The 18,092-nt window shown below is 46.5% G+C and overlaps 1 pseudogene; it reads right to left on the bottom strand.

Annotated features, from left to right (window-relative positions):
• Nucleotides 1-4,376: 4,376 nt before the first annotated feature.
• The window catches only part of LOC130042605 (NUT family member 2G-like), a 119,487-nt pseudogene continuing 105,771 nt past the window's right edge, over nucleotides 4,377-18,092 (bottom strand).

Genomic DNA, 18,092 nt, shown 5'->3' with positions numbered 1-18,092 from the left:
CTCCAGGATCCTCAAGGCCTGATAATGAGACCTTTATTTTCTACCTATCTCATGAAAATGCACCCCTCAATCTTTATCCTGGTCACATAAAACATTGCTCCCTCTCCAGGGATTTTGAGATGGGCATTTTCTTGGGAGCAGACTGTGTTAATACCTCCCAAGCCCCAGATAGACCCTTTTCTACCCTCACTCCCCTCCCTCTTCAAAGGAATGAAGAGCTGGTCTCAGCAAGCTGCCATCCCTGCTCTAACAGGTAAAAGCCAGGCCCCCAGAGCTTTCCAGATGCTTGATCCAACTTTTCAGGTCCTTTATCAGCACCACCACCTCAGAGTCTCCTCCATCCAACCCAGCTCCACAGCCTGGCTGTTCCTCTAGGGTCTGCTCCATGGAGGAGGAAGAGCCCAGGGATCCCTCAGCTCCCTGACTGTGACTGCAGGGCTTCCTCAGTGCTCCCCAGTGGAGAGTAGAGCTATCTCCAGACAGGCCAGTGTTGTTTAAACTCCCAGCGCTTGCTGGGGTGGGGTCAGGTGACAAGGAGACTCGCCAAAAGGAACAACCCGGAGGTTATGGGCTAGTATATGGGAATGAGCAGAGGCCCCGCTCCTGTGTCTGGGTCCTCTGCAGGGCAGCTGGTCTGCTCTGAAGTCTGGATGCTGGACTTTGTGTGCCCATAAGGGAGCATGCAGGAGCAGTAGAAAGGTCTGACCGCCTTATTTCAATTGTGACATAGAGTGTGGACATACTTCATTTCTACCACACTGATCACAGTCGTAGAGAGAGTAGAACAAAGCTGGTATGGTGCCCAGGGCACTGCTCTTGCTTCTAGGGAAGAAATACATGATCAGGCATGTTGAGCCACTTCACACCAGAAGCTACTGGTACTGGGGAAGAGCCTCAAGGTTACCCTAAAACATTCCCAACAAAAAATGAATCTCGGAACCAGGAATTTCGCTGAAGAGAAGTCTCCTGATCTCACACCAGGCCGATTTCATCGGGGTGCCTCAGACAGGGGCATGTGTTGTCCCTCCACCTGCCCCTTATGAATTCCAGAGCCCAATGGAAAACCCAGGTATGTGAGACCAATGACTGCTAACTCTAGACCTCAAGGGATCAGGGACAGCTGCTCTTTCCCATCTCCTCGCCTCTATGTCACAATCATAAACTGCCTTCCTCCAGGTGCCATGTAAGCTCAGTAATGGCCATGATCCAGAGACTCAAAAATGAATCTCAGAATCGAACAGCAAGCTGCATATATTTCTTTGGAAACTAATTATTTAAAATTTTAGAATTCAAGGAGCATGCAGCCACTTTTGTGGCCATGTGACTTCTCATGCTATTCATAATAAGCTATACAAAATAAAGTATCTGTCTGTTAGGCAGGCTTGAGTGGTGTTGGTTGTAAGCTTAGAAATAATGGTGGTGGGATAGTAATAGTGGTGGGATTGAAATAGTGAATGTAATCCATTATTGTGAACAACTTTATGAATAAGATTTAAAAAATAATTTTGGGTACCAAAATAAAACTCATTCCTGACAGGAACTGCTTGTGATTTTGAACTCTTTTCAAATAGGCAGAAAATAAGGGACCACCAAAGGCACTGTAGATTCTCAACTATCAGGGATAAAGAAAACTGCAGGTTGAGGACACCCATGCTCAGTTACAGAAGATGAGACGGGACAGACAAGGAAAGATTAAGGACCTTGCTGTTTATCTTAGTGTAAATAAAACACCAAGACAGGACACATGTTCTCTGGATAACACAACTCCTTGCATCCCTAATACAGTTTTCAGAACCTTCATGCTCGGGTTGCATTACACAGTGCATAAAATCTCTACTCCAGAATCCCAAATTTGGGGTTCTCTGCCAGTAGTGAGAGGGTTTTTCCCAGGCTTGCATTCTCAAAAAAGTTATTTGAGAACCTCACTTAACACCTGCGTATCTGCTGTTAGCTAGTACCAGGGAGTAGAAAGAAGCTCAGTGCTCATCAACCATTGAAGGAATTGCCAGATGTAGCCCTTCTGCACATGGAATATGATTCTGTAGTGAAAGTTTGAGCTGTTGATATAAACTGATGTAGGTGGATTAGTAAAAGCTGTTCTCAGTGAAAGAGGCCACAGATAGCTACAAGGCCGCAGATGGCCAGAGTGTGGGAATCTAGAGAAAGAAAGAGGAATGGGGGGGGTTCAAGACTCAAGGATCAATAAGGAGACAAAGGGTGATGGCTGAGGGCAGGAGGTTATGGAAACCTTCTGAGGATACAAGCTCTATTTTAAAGTGTGGTGAAAATGTTTTAAAATGTATTTTGGAGCTGAAGAGGTAGTACAACTGATGGGACAGTTGCCTTGAACATGGCCAACGTGGATTTTATTCCTGGCACTCCATATGACCCCCTGACCCCAGAAAGGAGTACTCCTGGGCAGAGCCAGAGTCAGCTCCAGGAACCACTTTGTGTGACCCTACAACAAATGAAATTGAATGTTGAGAATTGGGAAAATTGTATACACATTAAGGTGTTTGTGTTGCATGTGCACAGCCCTCGTTCTACTGATCTCCAGCACCACGGTGTCCCCTGAGCTATACCAGGAGTGAGTCCTAGAACAAGGAGCTCTGTAGAGCAGGCACTGTTGGGTGTGACCCACGAACTCAGGGAAGAAATAGAAAGAGTCTGTCTCCCACATCTGTGAGAGCTCCTTTGTGTTGCTCTCTCCCATGCTGTGATTTTTCCCAGCGTGATGCCCTCAATCTTTGATGTGCTTTTTGATGCATTCCAAGGAAAAGGCAGCAAATGTAAGCCTCGCCTATGTCCACAGAATTGGGTGGGTCTGCTGAAACTGAGCACATCTCTCTATGGGTGGGGAGGACTCCTCCCTGCTCCAGGGAGCACAATGTCTCACAGGACCCAACCCCTGTAACACCCTTACCGGTCTTCATCTCAGGATTGCCCAAGGAGCATGAGAGACATGAGATACCGAGAGTATTTTCAATGAAATGAACTTTATTGACTATTTACACAATTAAACAAAGGGGCTGCTCCAGCCCAACTCCACCACAGGGCCCGCCCCCCGTTCGAGAGCAGTCCTAGCTGGATGAGGATCAGGGGGAAGACAAAGCTGCTGGGGGCAGCCAGGCTCAGGAGGAAACCCTCCGGTGTCCTACTGGATGCTGTGCCCTGCTCTTCTCCTCTTGGCCACAGCAGGCTGGAACCTTCGTTTTGGGGGAAGGGAGGGGCCCACCAGCTCCACAGTCAAGGGTGAGCTCCCAGACACCCTAGGGTGCCCCCAGGGGAAGGAAGCTTTCTCTGCAATGACCAGCCCTGGGCCCCCACATAGAGGACGCTTCCTGGAAGGGTTAGTGGCAGGGGCAGCAGGCTTGCAGGCCCTTCTTTGAGTGGGTGGGGGCCGAGAAGCACCCAAGGCCTTCGGGCAGCGGGGACCAGTGTCTGAGCCAGGGCTTTCGGGGAAGCTCCAGGGCAGCAGGCTGTGGTGAGAAGCCTGGAGGAAGGCCAGACTGGGCAGCTCTTCCTCCTCCTCACTGGAGCCCTCTGCTGCCCCATGTGGCCCCCGGCCAGGAGGTGCCTCTTCTAACATGCGGGGGACCGTGCTGTCCAGAGGGGGGGCAGTGAGACCAGGACAGGGGTCCTGTTCCGCCTGCAGGGATGGGTACTCCAGGCTCCCCAAAGAAAGGACAGGGGCTCCAGGTGCCATCACATTGGCCTCAGCCTGCTCAGGCCTTGAGGCGTGTCCAAAGTCAGTCTCAGGGGGGCAGGATTCAGTGCTGGCCCCTGGCTTATGGCCCCAGTTAGGTGTTGGGTTGCAGTGACCTGCTGCACTCTCAGATGGACTTGAGTCCTTTGGAATCAGCTGGTGTTGGGGACAAGCCTTCATGACCTCCTTGTCCTGTGCAGTTCGCAGACGCTTTTCCACAATCTGAAGGGAGGAAGGACAGTGTGGGCATGTGGGGGTGCAGGGTGGGACAGAGAGTGTCCCCTACTCCTCCCAGAGTAGAAAACCCAGATCTCTGACCCACTAAGGGCCCTCACCCCCGCCAACCCTTCCCTCACCCCATATTCATGTCCTCATCTCCACTGAGGACTCAGAGGGAGGCCCCTGGCCATGGCCTGGGCAGGGAGGGCACCAAGTGACTAGGCCCCAGTGCTGGGCGCCCCTCCCTGACTCAGGACCCACCTGCTGCTCTGAATGCCCTGGGACCTGTCCCCTGTGTCCCCTGCAGGGACTCTTTCCCATGAATCACATGCAAAATGTCTCCTTTTTCCCCTGGGTCGCTACCCACTGCCTTAAAGGAAACCCTCACATTATTCCCCTGGGCCCTGCGTGGACCCCAGACACCCATCTGCCTCACCTGTGTGGGGGTGAGTCCTTCTTCCTCCTCCAGCTTCTCAGCCAGGGCCAGGAGTTCCAGCTGGGATTCTGGGGAGAGCAGGTGTGCCAGGAAGCTGGGGTGAATGACCGCCTCAACCTGGAAGAAGGAAGCGGGTCTGAGGGTTCTCGAAGGGACTAGGAAGGAATGAAGACGCAAACACACCCGTTCTCAGCACAGTTCTGGGTCTGGTCTCACATAGACCCACGCCGAGAGTGCTCACACTCACACACATACACACAGACGCAGACTCACCCGCACCCACAAAGCACACGAACTATTCACCTACTCTCACGGAGAAGCACATGTGAACACACATGGATGCATGTACACATGACACAAAGACACACACTCTTCCACCTCTAGGCACATGTACATGTATCCACACATTTCTGCGCAGAGCCCACAGAGTACACACAGATGGAGACACACAAAGATGTTCACACATCGACCAAACCCAGAAATTCACAAACTAGGGCCAATGTTTGTACACAGAGAGGCACATGTGCACACATGCACACAAACACAAGTAGAAATATGTCACTACCAAGCCCTGGACAGAAGCAACTCTGCACCCTCCCCACCCACAGCAGCGCAAAAAACCCACCTTGGTGACAAAGGCCTCCTGGGAGTACAGCTCGTCCACGTAGCTCAGGAGCCCCGGCTCAGGGAAGGTCCCGGCCTCCTCCTGCTGCTCCTTCCTGCCCGCTGCCCTTTGGCCGAGGTGCGCCCCACAGACTGTGTCGGGGGCCTTTAGCAGCTCATGATGTCCATGTACTCCTGCATGGCCTCAGGGGGGATCTCCTTGGGGGCCTTGGTTTGGGGGGCGCGCTGTGGTTTGTGCGTCTTGGGGCAGGCTGCCCAAGCCCGGGGTCTGGACTTCTTAGGGACACAGGCTGAGGAGGAAGAAGAAGAGAGGAACGTGAGGGGACCTCACGTCCATTGCCCTCAGACAATCAGCACTGTGAACAGAAACGGGGATGGATACCTGTGGGTTGGGTCAGGTCAGGTATGTGTCTACATCTGTGTGTACTAGAATCCCGTAACTGGGTGAGGAATGAGGAGGCCCTCAACGGGAGGAGGGGCCCACCATGTCCCCAGCGTCTCCAACCCCACTTCAAAGGTGAGTCTGACGCCCTCAGGCAGCGTGGTGTGTTCAGGGAGAGGGAGAAACCCAGGAACAGGGGGCCGCTGAGCATAGGCCTGGGTGTCCCCGGGAGAATGGAGGCTCCCTGACAGGGCAGGAATCCTAGCGCCTTCCTGGGCCTATGAAAATTAGCTGGGGAACAGGGTTTGTACCTGGTTGCTGGCCTAGTGGTGGGCCTGGAGCCCCCTGAGGTTCAGGCCTGGGGGGGGCAGGGGGTGGCAGGCCCTGTACTCCATTCTTCCACTGTAGCTTCTGTGTCTCCATCTCTTCCTCGGCCTCAAACTCCATGAACCTGGTGTAGGGAGCACAGGCCTTACTGAGTCGGGTTGGCTGGGACCACACAGGATGAGGCAGGGACAGGGGACACTCATGGCAAGCACTCAGGAGGGTGGAGAATGGGTGGGCATAGACTCCAGTGCCCCCAATGATTCCCCATATCAGCCTTTTGAGGGTCACAGAAAATAAGGGACTGTGACCCTCAGACTGTGGTCAGGAGCCCCAGAGTAGGGTGGGGAGAAGTGTCCCGGCCCCAGGAGGGACAAGCATCCTCAGGGGAAAGACCTCCCGGGGATACCAAGGACCCCTTGGCCATCTGGGAGCAGCCCCTGAAGCCCGGTGCCGCAGCCAGCACAACCCCGACTCTCTGCCCAGGACTGACTTACTTGGCAGCCATGTCGTAGTAGATCATGCGCTCAAAATTGCTCATGCCCTCCCATTCCCGCAGGGCCCGGCGCAGGCCTTCCTCCAGGCTCATGGTGGGCTTCAGGCAGGCCAGGGTGCGCAGCACCGGGCTGCAAGGACAGGCTCGGTCAGGGTCTGTGTCTGCCGGGAGCCCCCACTGCCCTACACCCGTGCCTAGACCCCCGATGTCGGCCTGGTCTCCGCCCACAGTTGACTCTGCCTCCCACACCCCAGCTCAATGTCCATGCTGGTGTGAACCCTCAGCTCTGGGAATAGGTCAGGAGATGCCAAGGACGAGCAGTCATGGCCTGTCTGAACCCTGGTGCATCTGTGCTGTGTCTAGTCTTAGGAACAGAATGTCTGTCCTTAAGACCACAGGTCGAGACCAACCCTGATGAGGGAACTTAGGTGAGGCTTTAGGGTAAGACTGGTCACTATGGGATTTGAGCCGGAACCCCGGGATGGCATTCCTGAAGTCATGCTGTTCATGGACCCTATCCTGGGGGGTCACCCCAGTCCCTTCCTGTGAAGCTCCCATTAGATCTAGGACACCCGAGGGACTTACATGAGGAAGCAGGAAACGGCCTCAGTGTCCGGAGTCTGAGGAAGGTACCTCCGGGTCAGGGCCTTGAAGCGCTGCCAGCGCCGAAAGTTCTCGTAGACCCTACTGGGCCTGCTGGAGGTTTCAGGTGATGCCTGGTTCCGGGTGTTGGCGGGACCACTCTCCCCACAAACCCACTGGGGCAGTGGTCCACCACTCGATGGGAGGATGATGGGAACCACCTGTGCCACTGGCAGTGGAGCCTGAGGAGGATGGTCTCCTGTCCCAGCCTGGGTGACAGTAGTAGCTGGGGTAGGCATAACGGTCTCCGGCACAGATGACACCAAGTAGACTGGTGCAGGATGCCCATTCATGGCAGATGGAACTTCTGGGCCCCCCCAGTTGAGTGAAGCCTGTGTCAGGATGACAGGCTGGTTCTGGGCTGATTCCACAAGCCCCACCTCAGGGCTAACCTGGATGATGACCTTGCAAGGTTCAGGCACTCGGGGACCATGGCTAGCAGCTCCTGCCACCACAGGCATCATGGGGAAAGGTGACAGCACCAGAGGGTTGCCAGGAGCAATGGCCGAGGTCACCAGAGGGGATATCTGGATCGGCTCCCAGGGTGGTGGCTGGGGGAGCCCTGGATTGAGAAAGGGCAAGACCCGGAAAGCAGAGCCGGAGACCCCAAGGTTCATGGTCATCTCTGGGAGCAGCACAGGAGACACTGTGGAGAGGAGGGAGGGGAGTGAGAGGGAGATGGTGTGTGTGTGTGGGGGGGGGGAGCAAGGCCTCACTCAAGCATCTCTAGATCAGGCCCTTTGAAAGGAATGAGGTGGTGTGCCCTGTCTCATCCCTGAGTCCCTGGCACAGTCCATCCCTCCCCTCCAGCTGGGTTATACTTCCTGGAGATCCTAAGGCTAGGGTTCTTGTGTTCTGGGAGAGTTCCATCAGGGATGGCAGCAGATGTGGAAATGGCCAGAGATTTCACCAGTCAGACACTTGGGGATGTTTCCAGAGTTCTGGAGCTGCTGATCATGTTAGATTGAAAATAGGTAACATCTTCTAAATAATATAAGACTTTATTCCAGAGACAGATACAGGATAATTAACATCAGGCATAAACCAGGTGCCAGGAAAGAAAATTGTCTGCCACCATCGTTACTCAGGTGGAATTCACGCAGAGACTCGCCCTAGAGACGTCCCAGAGCCTGTGCGCATCATGCTCACGACAGAGGCCCTGATGTCTCCAACTGCTCTGACGATGCTCTTTCTGCCTCAGTACACTCCACCTCTCCTCAAGGAACAGACCTTCACAGACTTTTCTCAGGAAAACCCCACATATCACACACACACACACACACACACACACACACACAGAAACACACACAGAAACACACACTCATTCTCACAAACTCACACATAGACTCACACATCCATTTATCCCTTGTCTGTGAGGGAAGTATCCAATTCTCAATCAATCTTCACCTCAGAGCTGAAAACCTTGCTGGGGCTGCACCATGAGATGCCAGACCATGGAAGAACAAACTTCACCAAAAGGAGAACAATCCAGAACAACTCAGGAAGCTGAGTCGTAACTACGCTGAAGTCACCTGTCTCCCAACCTGCTGACCCAAGACAGCTGCTGGGCTCAGCCAGCAGAGAGTTTAAGTCTGCAGAAGTGTCAGACTCTGACTGTGGCAGTTAGTCACTTGCAGCCCAGCTCTGGGGAGGACTCATCATGGCAGAATTACACACAGACAGCCTCACTCAACAAGGTTCAGGCTGGACCATCTGTGCTGAGCTGTCCACATCAGGTTGAGCTCAGCCCAAGTCTAATTACTTCTAAACTTATTCTAGAGCACAGGAGGAGACATGGACTCAGAATGCCTGGGTCTTCCCTGTGCCACCACAAAACAGTCCCTCCAGACATATGACAAATGGCCCTGTTCTCCCATCCACAAGCAGGGACACTCACACACAAAACAGTCATATGCCTGCTGCCTCCCTCTGTCCATACCAATGACCTTCCCCCAGGTAATTTGACACACCTCCAAGGATGCCCTCCCAGACTCGTCAGGTTCTCCTGGGCTCTCTTTGCTGTACAGGTGAGCTATCTATGGAGCCCAGGTCTTTCTCCTCTTTCACCCACTCAAAACATGGTGTTCCTAGTCAGGGTGACTCTGAACCCAAAGGATTTCAGGGTGGCAGAGACTTTCTCACATACACAGACACCCTCACAGGCTTACCTCCTCCTGATGCCATCCTCATAGACGAGGCCAGAGGCCACTGCAGTTTACCAGCCTTCACAAGGGCAAAAATCAGGACCAGGATCAGAGAGTGAACTGCTCACGCAGATGCTCAGGATCCGAGTTTGAATTCAAACTTCAGAATCTTGGGCCGAAGATATTCCACAGTGGGGGGTGGGGGGGTGGGCCAGGAGGGCCTGGCTGGGGAAACATTCTGTGAAGGGCTCTGATTGGACGGCCAGAACCAGAAATTTCCTTCAAACTGCTCAGTGGCAGAGCAGCTCACATGGCCTCTTCCAGCCACTTAGACAAAGTTTCCCAGTTCTCAGCACACAGGTTGGCTTGGTCTTCGCTGTATCTCAATACTTTATCCACCAGTCTAGTTGTGTGCCCCTCAAATCTCTCTCCTTCCTCTCTTCCTATTGACCTCCTTCAACAGAGTCTACTCTTTCTTTGCAAAATTCAGTCATTATTGACTTGTGAATCCATGGAGCTCACAATTTGAGAGGAGTTTTCCCCAGCAAATGCAGTGGGTTTTGCTTTTTTGTTTGTTGTGCTGATCCTTCATTAGGGTCCAGTCCCTAGGACTGAAAGTAATGTAGATTTGTCTAACATGTTTGACTAGCTTTTTTTCAAAGTTTCTTTCTAATGGAAGCTCTTATCCTTCCTGGAATAGCAATGTAGCCTCAAGTTGGAACAGCTACAAATTTCAAACTTACTTCTTTGCATTTGCAATACATTTTATGGATGATTTGCCTCCTAAATATAATGTTGAATCGAGGAATATCTTAATTGGTTCAAAGCTAAGTTTTGCCAAAGGCTCAATGATGTATGCTTAATGCAGGGCTGTGTGTTCCCTTCACATTTCCCTGGTCAGTACAATACTCTCTCCCACACTAAACTGGTTTTCTGTTGTTAACATATTTCTAGACATGTACTATGAACTGAAACCCTTAAGGATCTCATTTTTATGAACTCATAATTGATTTCTACTCTGGTTAAAAGTACATGTATGTTCTACCAGCTGGCATGTGTAGTGATTTCTTTATATCGGTCACATGGCTTCTCTCTTGTTCAGGAGGCTCCATCCCCACAGCATGAAATTCTGCAGTCCCTAACTGAATCCTTACAATGCCTGGCAATTCAGTGTCCAATGGAATAGGGAGGTCTAAATTAGAAAGTGGAGCAGAATGGATGCGCCACTGACTTCACTATTCAGATCAGCAACAAAGTTACTTTCTGCATATTTTTATCCATTGTTGGAAAACCCTCATTTAGCTTTCCTTTACATTCTTTTCTCCAGTGTTTATTAGGAAAAAAATACAGTCTAATTTTGGAACTATTTATAAGATCTACACAAACTCTCAGTCTGAAAGGATTTGGGAGTATGCATTTATATAAAACATTCATTGCACTGTTTGGACTCTATCGAGGGAATGACCTGCTCAGTCAATAGCCGTCAGATCATTCCATTCTCTGCAGCGCGCAAGCTGCCTTTGCAGATATCAATCTCTGGACGTTACCCAGCAGCTGCTCTGTCACTCTACATTGGTTCAACAGCGATATCCAGTTCATAAGAATTCTATCAAAATCAAGAACATCCTTCCCCAAACAATGTTGGACACTGGAAACGAGAACTCGAGACATTTCTTGGGATTTCTACTTGGGTCATAAAGAAGCTTGATTTTAAGCCAGGGATTTCTCATAAAATGGATTTTGAGATTGAAATTTTTCCTGAGGCATTAAGCAAGAATTTATGTTTGCTTCCTTGCTGTGTTCTGAAAAGCCACCAATAATTATGAAGGCTCTCGTGCATGACTGGCGGACGTTTGCACCCACCACGGCCCGTAGGTGCGCGCGCACTGGGGCTGTCCTGGGTCAGTTCTAAGCAGTTAGAGGTAACGGACACGCACGCGCACCTACATCTCGTGCGGGGTCTGCAGCTGCCAACGTCCTACAGGCTATGGGTGTAATGATTCCCCTTTGGGATATTTGCACCCATGCCTCTATCAGATTCAACAGAGAGGTGTGTGGCCCTGTCCAGCTGTCTGCAGGGGCGCGTCTCCCCCAGGCTATGGGCACCACCGCACACCTGCGCCATGTCGTTTCCGGATCTGGATGCTGAGCGCGAGGGAGGTAAAGGACTCCTGGGACCATTCAAACTGCTACTTGGGGCTGGAGAGGTAGTGCAGTGGGTAGGGCCATTGTCTTGCATATGACCAACATGGCTTCCATCCCCGTAATCCCAGATGGTACCCTGAGTACTGCCAGAGTGATTCCTGAGTGCAGAGCAATTACTGAGCACAGCCAGTGTAGCTTAAAACCAAACAAAAGAATGCCAAAACACAACAGCAATAAAACAGCAGGAACAAACTAACCCTATTACTTTGTGAACCTTTTTTATATGATACAAAAGCAAACATAAAGTTTTTCCTTATTGAAAACATTATCCCTTGAACTTGATGAAAGTCAGGTCAGTCGAAAATGGGGAAAATCTCTACCATACATAGAAAATACATACATAGAATAGCTTCACCTTTGTTTCCCAAAACGTTTTAGGAACGAGCAATTAGTTTCCATCACTGTACCCTCATTAATAAATCAAACATTTTTCTTGACTTAAAATAATGGATCAATATTAATATGGTGCCCAATTGCTGTGCAGTTGATAGCCAGGTTAGCAGGAGATGCAAGAACTAAGCAAATATCAACAAAGATAGGTAAGGTTCAGTTTAGCTTACAAAATTGACAGTGAAACTATATTTTTGTACATTTTAATGCCTTAAAATATTTAAAATGTGTGTTCATTATCTGTAGTACTTTTGGACACAGACATTTCATTTATAGAGAACAGGTAGAAGTGTTCCAGCCATTGTCAGCTCACAAGTACATGGGTGTAATGCTGCAATCCCAGATCTGTTTGAGTTGAAGCATCCTGATAACCAGTTCCAAGAAACCAGCAGATGGCCAAATGGCAGAGACATGGATTTCAGGTTGTTTACTTCAGTAAGCAGTCAGGGAAATTTGGGGCCCAGCAGAGCAAGCTGGGCTTGGTGACCCATTAAATATGAGGAACCTGTGGTGGTGGTGGTTCTGGTATTACGGCAACACTAATTCAGTTTCCTTCATCCCACAAAGAATTTGTTAGGATGATAAATATCTGCTGGAGAAAGGGCAAATGCAAATGGAAAGAATCTTGAGAAATCCCAGAGGGAAGGAAGACGGTGTACTGGGCAGACAAGGCAGCAGCTCACTGAGTGTTTCCACTCTGTCCTGGGAGTAGCCAGTCATGGAAGCTCTTATGAATTCTTTCCCAAGGACACAGAATGAGGGGTGTCCTTCATTTTCCCCATGAGCAGCTTCGGAAGTTTAAGTTGCTTTGTGTACCTGAGGAGTGAAGGTCAAGTGTTGGTGTGTTTGCAAAGATAGGCACATATGTAGTGGTCATGGCATGTGGTTTTCAGCATGTTATACGTGCATCGCACAACTAAGGTCATATATGTTGTCATCAGTAACTCTCGACGTGGGTGCCTTTCCCCACCATTGTCCTCAGATCACCTTCAGTCTGCTTCTTCCTTGACTGAGGATTTCTTAGTGTAATCAAAAGTCAAGACTTTCTCTTCTTTCAGGATTTTTAAATTACCTTCTTTTGTTTAAATAGCACGCTGAGATCATACAGTATTTGTCCTTGCTCTGAATTATTTTGCTCGTCAGGATGCCCTCCATCCATCCAAATTGCAGGAGTCTGCAAGATTTTACCTTTTCTTGCAGCTGAGTAGGGCTCTGTTGTTTGTGTTTATACTGCAACTTTATCCGTTTATGTGTCCATTTGGGGTTTTTCTGAGTATTGTACTTAGCACTGCAGTGAATACAGGAGTGCATATATCATTTTGAGTTTTCTATTAAGGGGTTTTGGTGGGAACATGCAAATGTGAAATCACTAGGTCTTTTGAAACCTATATTCTTGCTCCACTACCAAACTCCAGGCCGCTTTCCACACGCTTGGGCCGAGCCTCACATCTGAGTGAACATATTCCTGGCCACATCCCTACCCATTTTCCATAATTACAGCACTAACATGATGGGTTTCAGACAGTAGGTAACAAATCATAGAGGAAATATATATATATATAATATATATATTTATAAAATATAGTTTCAGACAATAGGTAACAAATCATAGAGGAAATATATATATCAGACAGTCCAGCAATCTACCGAGAGTATTCTGCCCACACTGGAGAGCCTGGCAAACTACTCATGGTGTATTCGATATGCCAAAATTATTAAAATAATGAGTCTTATTTCCCTGACCCTGAAAGAGCTTCCAATCATTGGGAAAGACGAGTAAGGAAAGGCTGCTAAAATCTCAGGGCTGTTATGAACGGAGACATTACTGGCACCTGAGTTCATTGAGCTCATCAAATAAATTGTTGAACAACAAGATGACAGTGATAGAGTGATTCTTGCTTTTAGAGAAATTTCCAAACTTTTCCACAGTGGTTCAGCCAAATGTTGTTCCCACAGACTGTGAATGAAATAGCACCCCTTTTACACCACCCCTTCTCAGTACTGGTTGTTTCCAGTTACATATATATATATATATACATACATATACGTATATATATATACACTCACACACATATATGTATATATATCAGTTATTTTTAGATATATATAGCTAAGATATATATATATATATATATCTTTCTGACTCTTCTGACTTGAAATTCATTGCTTTTTAATTTTTGTTTTGCATTTCTTAGATAACAAGTGACTAGTAATATCTTTTCAGATGTCTGCTGGCTTTACTTAGCCATTTTCGGAAAATGGATGCTCATCTCCAATTTTATGTAATTGTTGAGTTTTTCTGGTTGAGCTTTATAAAGCTTTATGCATATGTAATATTTAAGCCTTTACCAAAAGCATGGTTTGCAAATGTTTTCTCCCAGTTCGTAGGAAGTGTTTCAATTTTAAGAAAGTCTGATTTGGATTTTTAAAAAGTCTGATTTTTTTTGCCATGCATAAGCTTTCAGATGTAGGCCCATTTGTTTATTTCTGGTTTTATTTTATGTATTTTTATCCTGTGTCAACCTTGTTTAGATTTGTTGGTGTACCATTGTTCACAGTAGCTGTATTCTTCTTTGTATTTTAATGTTGGATTAAATGTTTACTTTTCAAGTTGTAGCATTGTAGGCTACTTAATTTTTTGTCAATTTTATTTACTATACCAGAATCAATTGTTGGATTTGCTAATTTTCCCTTTCATTTGAGAATTTTCTTATTTCTTTTTTTAAATTTTATTTTTATAAAGTAGTTCACAATATTTGATTACATTTAATATTTGATCACCAATCCCAATACCTTCCCACTACCATATTTCAGATATTTTCACCCCAAACCCCAACCCCTGCCCCAAAGCAGAACCAAAATGATTTCTTTTGTATTGTTTGCTCTGAATAAAATGATGAAAATGCTCGAAAATGTTTCCTTAGAGAAAAGTGTGTGAAGATTGTTGCATTTCACGCAGGACCCACTAAGCCCTTCTATAAGAGATTATGAGCATATTGTAAAAGGTTGAACCTTGTGTGCATGTATATTGGGCTGGAGTGATAGCACAGCGGTAGGGCGTTTGCCTTGCATGTGGCCGACAAGGCCAACCTGGGTTCAATTCCTCTGTCCCTCTCAGGGAGCCCGACAAGCTACCTAGAGTATCTCGCCTGCACTGAAAAGCCTGGCAAGCTACCCGTGACGTTTTAATATGCCAAACACAGTAAAAACAATTCTCAAAATGGAGTCGTTATTGGGCCTGCTCGACGAAGTCGATATCAAGGAACAGGAGGCATAGGATTGGTTGCCTTCTACCTTAAACCCCTTCAAATGTGGTGTGCCACTCTTTGAAGATGGGTGGTGTCAGGTATGAGACGCAGCCACATGGTCCAGGAATACGTTCACTCATAGGTGAGCCTCGGCCTGAACATGTGAAGAACGGCCGTGAACATGGCAGCAGTTGAGTTCTGGAGGATTTTGGCTGCCAGGGAATGACGCCTTCAATGCTGTGAAATTTCTCTGCAGCATGTCACATGTTTTGGAAAGTTGTTTCCATTTTCATTTGTCTCATTTTTTTCTCCTCTAATTTCCAGTTAACTTTCTTTCTCGTACCACTGGTTGTTTAGAGTTGTTTTATTTCCATGCATATATGTAGTTCTAAGTTTTCTTTATGATTAATTTCTACTTTCTTGCCATTGTGTTCACATTAGTTACTTGGCATGTTTTAGATCTTCTTGATATTGCTAAGAACATTTTTGTAGTCTAACAAATGATCAGTCCTCGCAAATGTAACCATGTGTACTTGAAAAGATTGTGATGCATTGAATGCTATATATATATATGTAGTAAATATGTATGCATGTATATTTTTCCTTCATTGCTTTGAATTTGATTTCTCATTCTCTGGCTCTGCTGTGTTGATAGTGCTCTGGGTTATTTGCACTCCAACTCTATAGGTGGAGACCCCAGATAGATTGTTGTGTTCCCTTCCACCCATTCCGGGCTTGAATGAGCCCTAAATACACCAGGAGACCAGCACCCACTGCCATCTAGCTCCCAAGTGGGTTGAACACCAAAGGAGTTTATGGATGTCTAAGATGGTTAAAATAATAAGGCTGTGTGCAAAGTTTGAGTCATGTGAAAGCAAGAGAGAATTTTTCTCATTGGAAACCATCACTGCTTCAGTCAACAACATTTCAAGTCCTCCTAAATGAGGATGATGAGTGACTGGTCTAACTTAAATCTTTGCAGGTCATGTGTGCCTTCCCTGTTAGCATAGAATTAATAACCAGCAGTTCTAACCATTGCTTTCTTGGGGAACAGTGTTTATTATTACAGTCATTGCAGTTCACCCCACTCAAGTGCCCAAGATTTTCCACCTCTATCCATGTGCTACCTCTTGTTATGTCCCACTCCACCCTCAAGTGCATGGTAATCTCAGGTTTGCAATTCAAGCCAAGGGGTTGCCATATTTGACACTCTCTCTTTCCTTGTTTTCTGACTCCCAATTATCACAGATGAGCGAGATCCTGTGAGTTTTGTCTTAATACATCTTACTTATTTCAACTAACTTACTTATTGAAATTAAGGCTTTTGTCTTAATCCCTCTGACTTATTCCAGCTCCAGTCAGAGATATCATTATTTTGTAATAGCTTAGTAAAATTCCATTGTGTACATCTGCATGTGTGCACGTGTGTCCTAACTTCTTTATTCACCCATCGTTGATGTTTGCGTTGTCTCCATATCTTGGCTATTCTAATCAGTGCTTCCATGAACACAGGTATACATATATTTTTTCAAATTCATATTTTTTTTGTTTTTAGGGGGACAATGCCAAAAAGTGAAATCTCTGAATCATATGGAAAGTATATTTTTATTGTTTTGGTGAAATCTCTGGAGTGTTTTCCCTAGAAGTTGAACCAGATCGTTTTCCCCGTGAGGGAACTTTTTTAACATTCCTGCCAATAGTGGTTGTTTCTACTCTTTGTGACATATGCCATTCTCACTGGTGTGTGATAATATCTCATTGTTTTGATTTGCAATTACCTGGTAATAGTTGATACTAAACATGTTTTCATACACTTATTGGTAATTTGTATGTCCTCTTTGTGGATGGGTCTCACTTCTCTCCTGTTTTGATGTGATGATTGGTGTTTTTTTGAGCTTTTGCATGCTTTATACATCTTGATATTGGTCCTTTATTTGTTATATGTTTGAAAATATTTTCTCCCACTAAGTAGGGCAGTTTGATAATTTTATCCCAAATTTCTTTTGTTCTGTAAACACTTGTACATTTGCTTTAATCCTCTTTATATTTTTATTTCTTTTACCAGAGAAGTCAAACCATTGCACACACCTATGAGGTTCCTTTCCTAGACAGGTCTGCATATGCTTTCATAAATGTATTGTATGGATTATGGACCAAGTTCAATGTCTATAATCCACTTTAAATTACATTTGGGGGGATATGAGATACATATTTCTCTTTTTTTACATTTTATTTTCCAGTTTTCCCAACATGTTAGTTGAAGAGGACTTGCCTGCCCCACTTTATGTACCCAGAAACTCTGTCATAGACTTTCAATAAATATCTGTGTATATATCTGTGTTATATCTGTGTGCTGTCAATTCTACCCCATGGCCCTGAGAGTTTGCTTTTCTTTCAATAGATCATAATTTTGAATACTATGTTTTGCAACAGTGTTTTTGACCGTTTCTTTAATGTGCCCCCTTCCAATCTTGATTCTTCCTATATCTCCCTATCTTATTGGTTAACCATATACTCTCATGCTATGCCCACCACCACCACCACCTCCAGTTGACTAATTTTCACCCATGCCCCCTTTGAGTGTTTCTGGGGTCTCACTGAGAACCATACATCCTTATAAGGGAAAATTTATTATAGCACAATATTAAGTCAGGAAATGCATTCCTTCCCTCCTTTTTCTTGCAATTGCTTTTAGTTATCAGGGAGTTTTATGATTCTGTATTAATTTCACTAAAAAAATTTCTAAATTGTTGATGAATGTCATCAGAATCTTGAACAACTGCATGAAATATGTATAATTTGGGTATTATCATTTGGGAAATGTTATTTTTATCCACAAACATGTAGTGTTTTCCCATTTCCAGAGTCCTTTTATTTTCCTTTTTAAAATGACTGACAATACTCATGTAATTTTTTACATTTGTTGTGAATATTAGTTTGATTTTTAGGTTAATGTTTTTTTTGCATCACTCCCATAGGAGCTCAGGTCTTACTGCTGCCTCAGTGATCGTGAGTGACACCCACGGGGCTTGGGAAAACATAGGAGTGCTGAGGATCTAATTTGGATTGGCTGAGTGTTAGTGAATCCATTTTGGATCTGTACTTTTGCTTGGGGAGGTTTTTTTACTGATTTTTTTTTTCATTTTAATTTTTTTGGGAGTCTACACTAGCAGTGCTCAGGGCTTACTCCTGGCTCTGTACACAGAGGTCAACCCTGGCAGGAGTTGGAGGATTCTGGGTGATATTGAATATTGGATCCAAGTAAGCCTCATGCAA

The sequence above is a fragment of the Sorex fumeus genome, unplaced genomic scaffold (assembly GCF_029834395.1).
Source record: "Sorex fumeus unplaced genomic scaffold, SorFum_2.1 ptg000106l, whole genome shotgun sequence".
Lineage (NCBI taxonomy): Eukaryota > Metazoa > Chordata > Mammalia > Eulipotyphla > Soricidae > Sorex > Sorex fumeus.
Note: the sequence above shows the minus strand (reverse complement) of the source record. Positions and strands in the feature narration are given on the sequence as shown.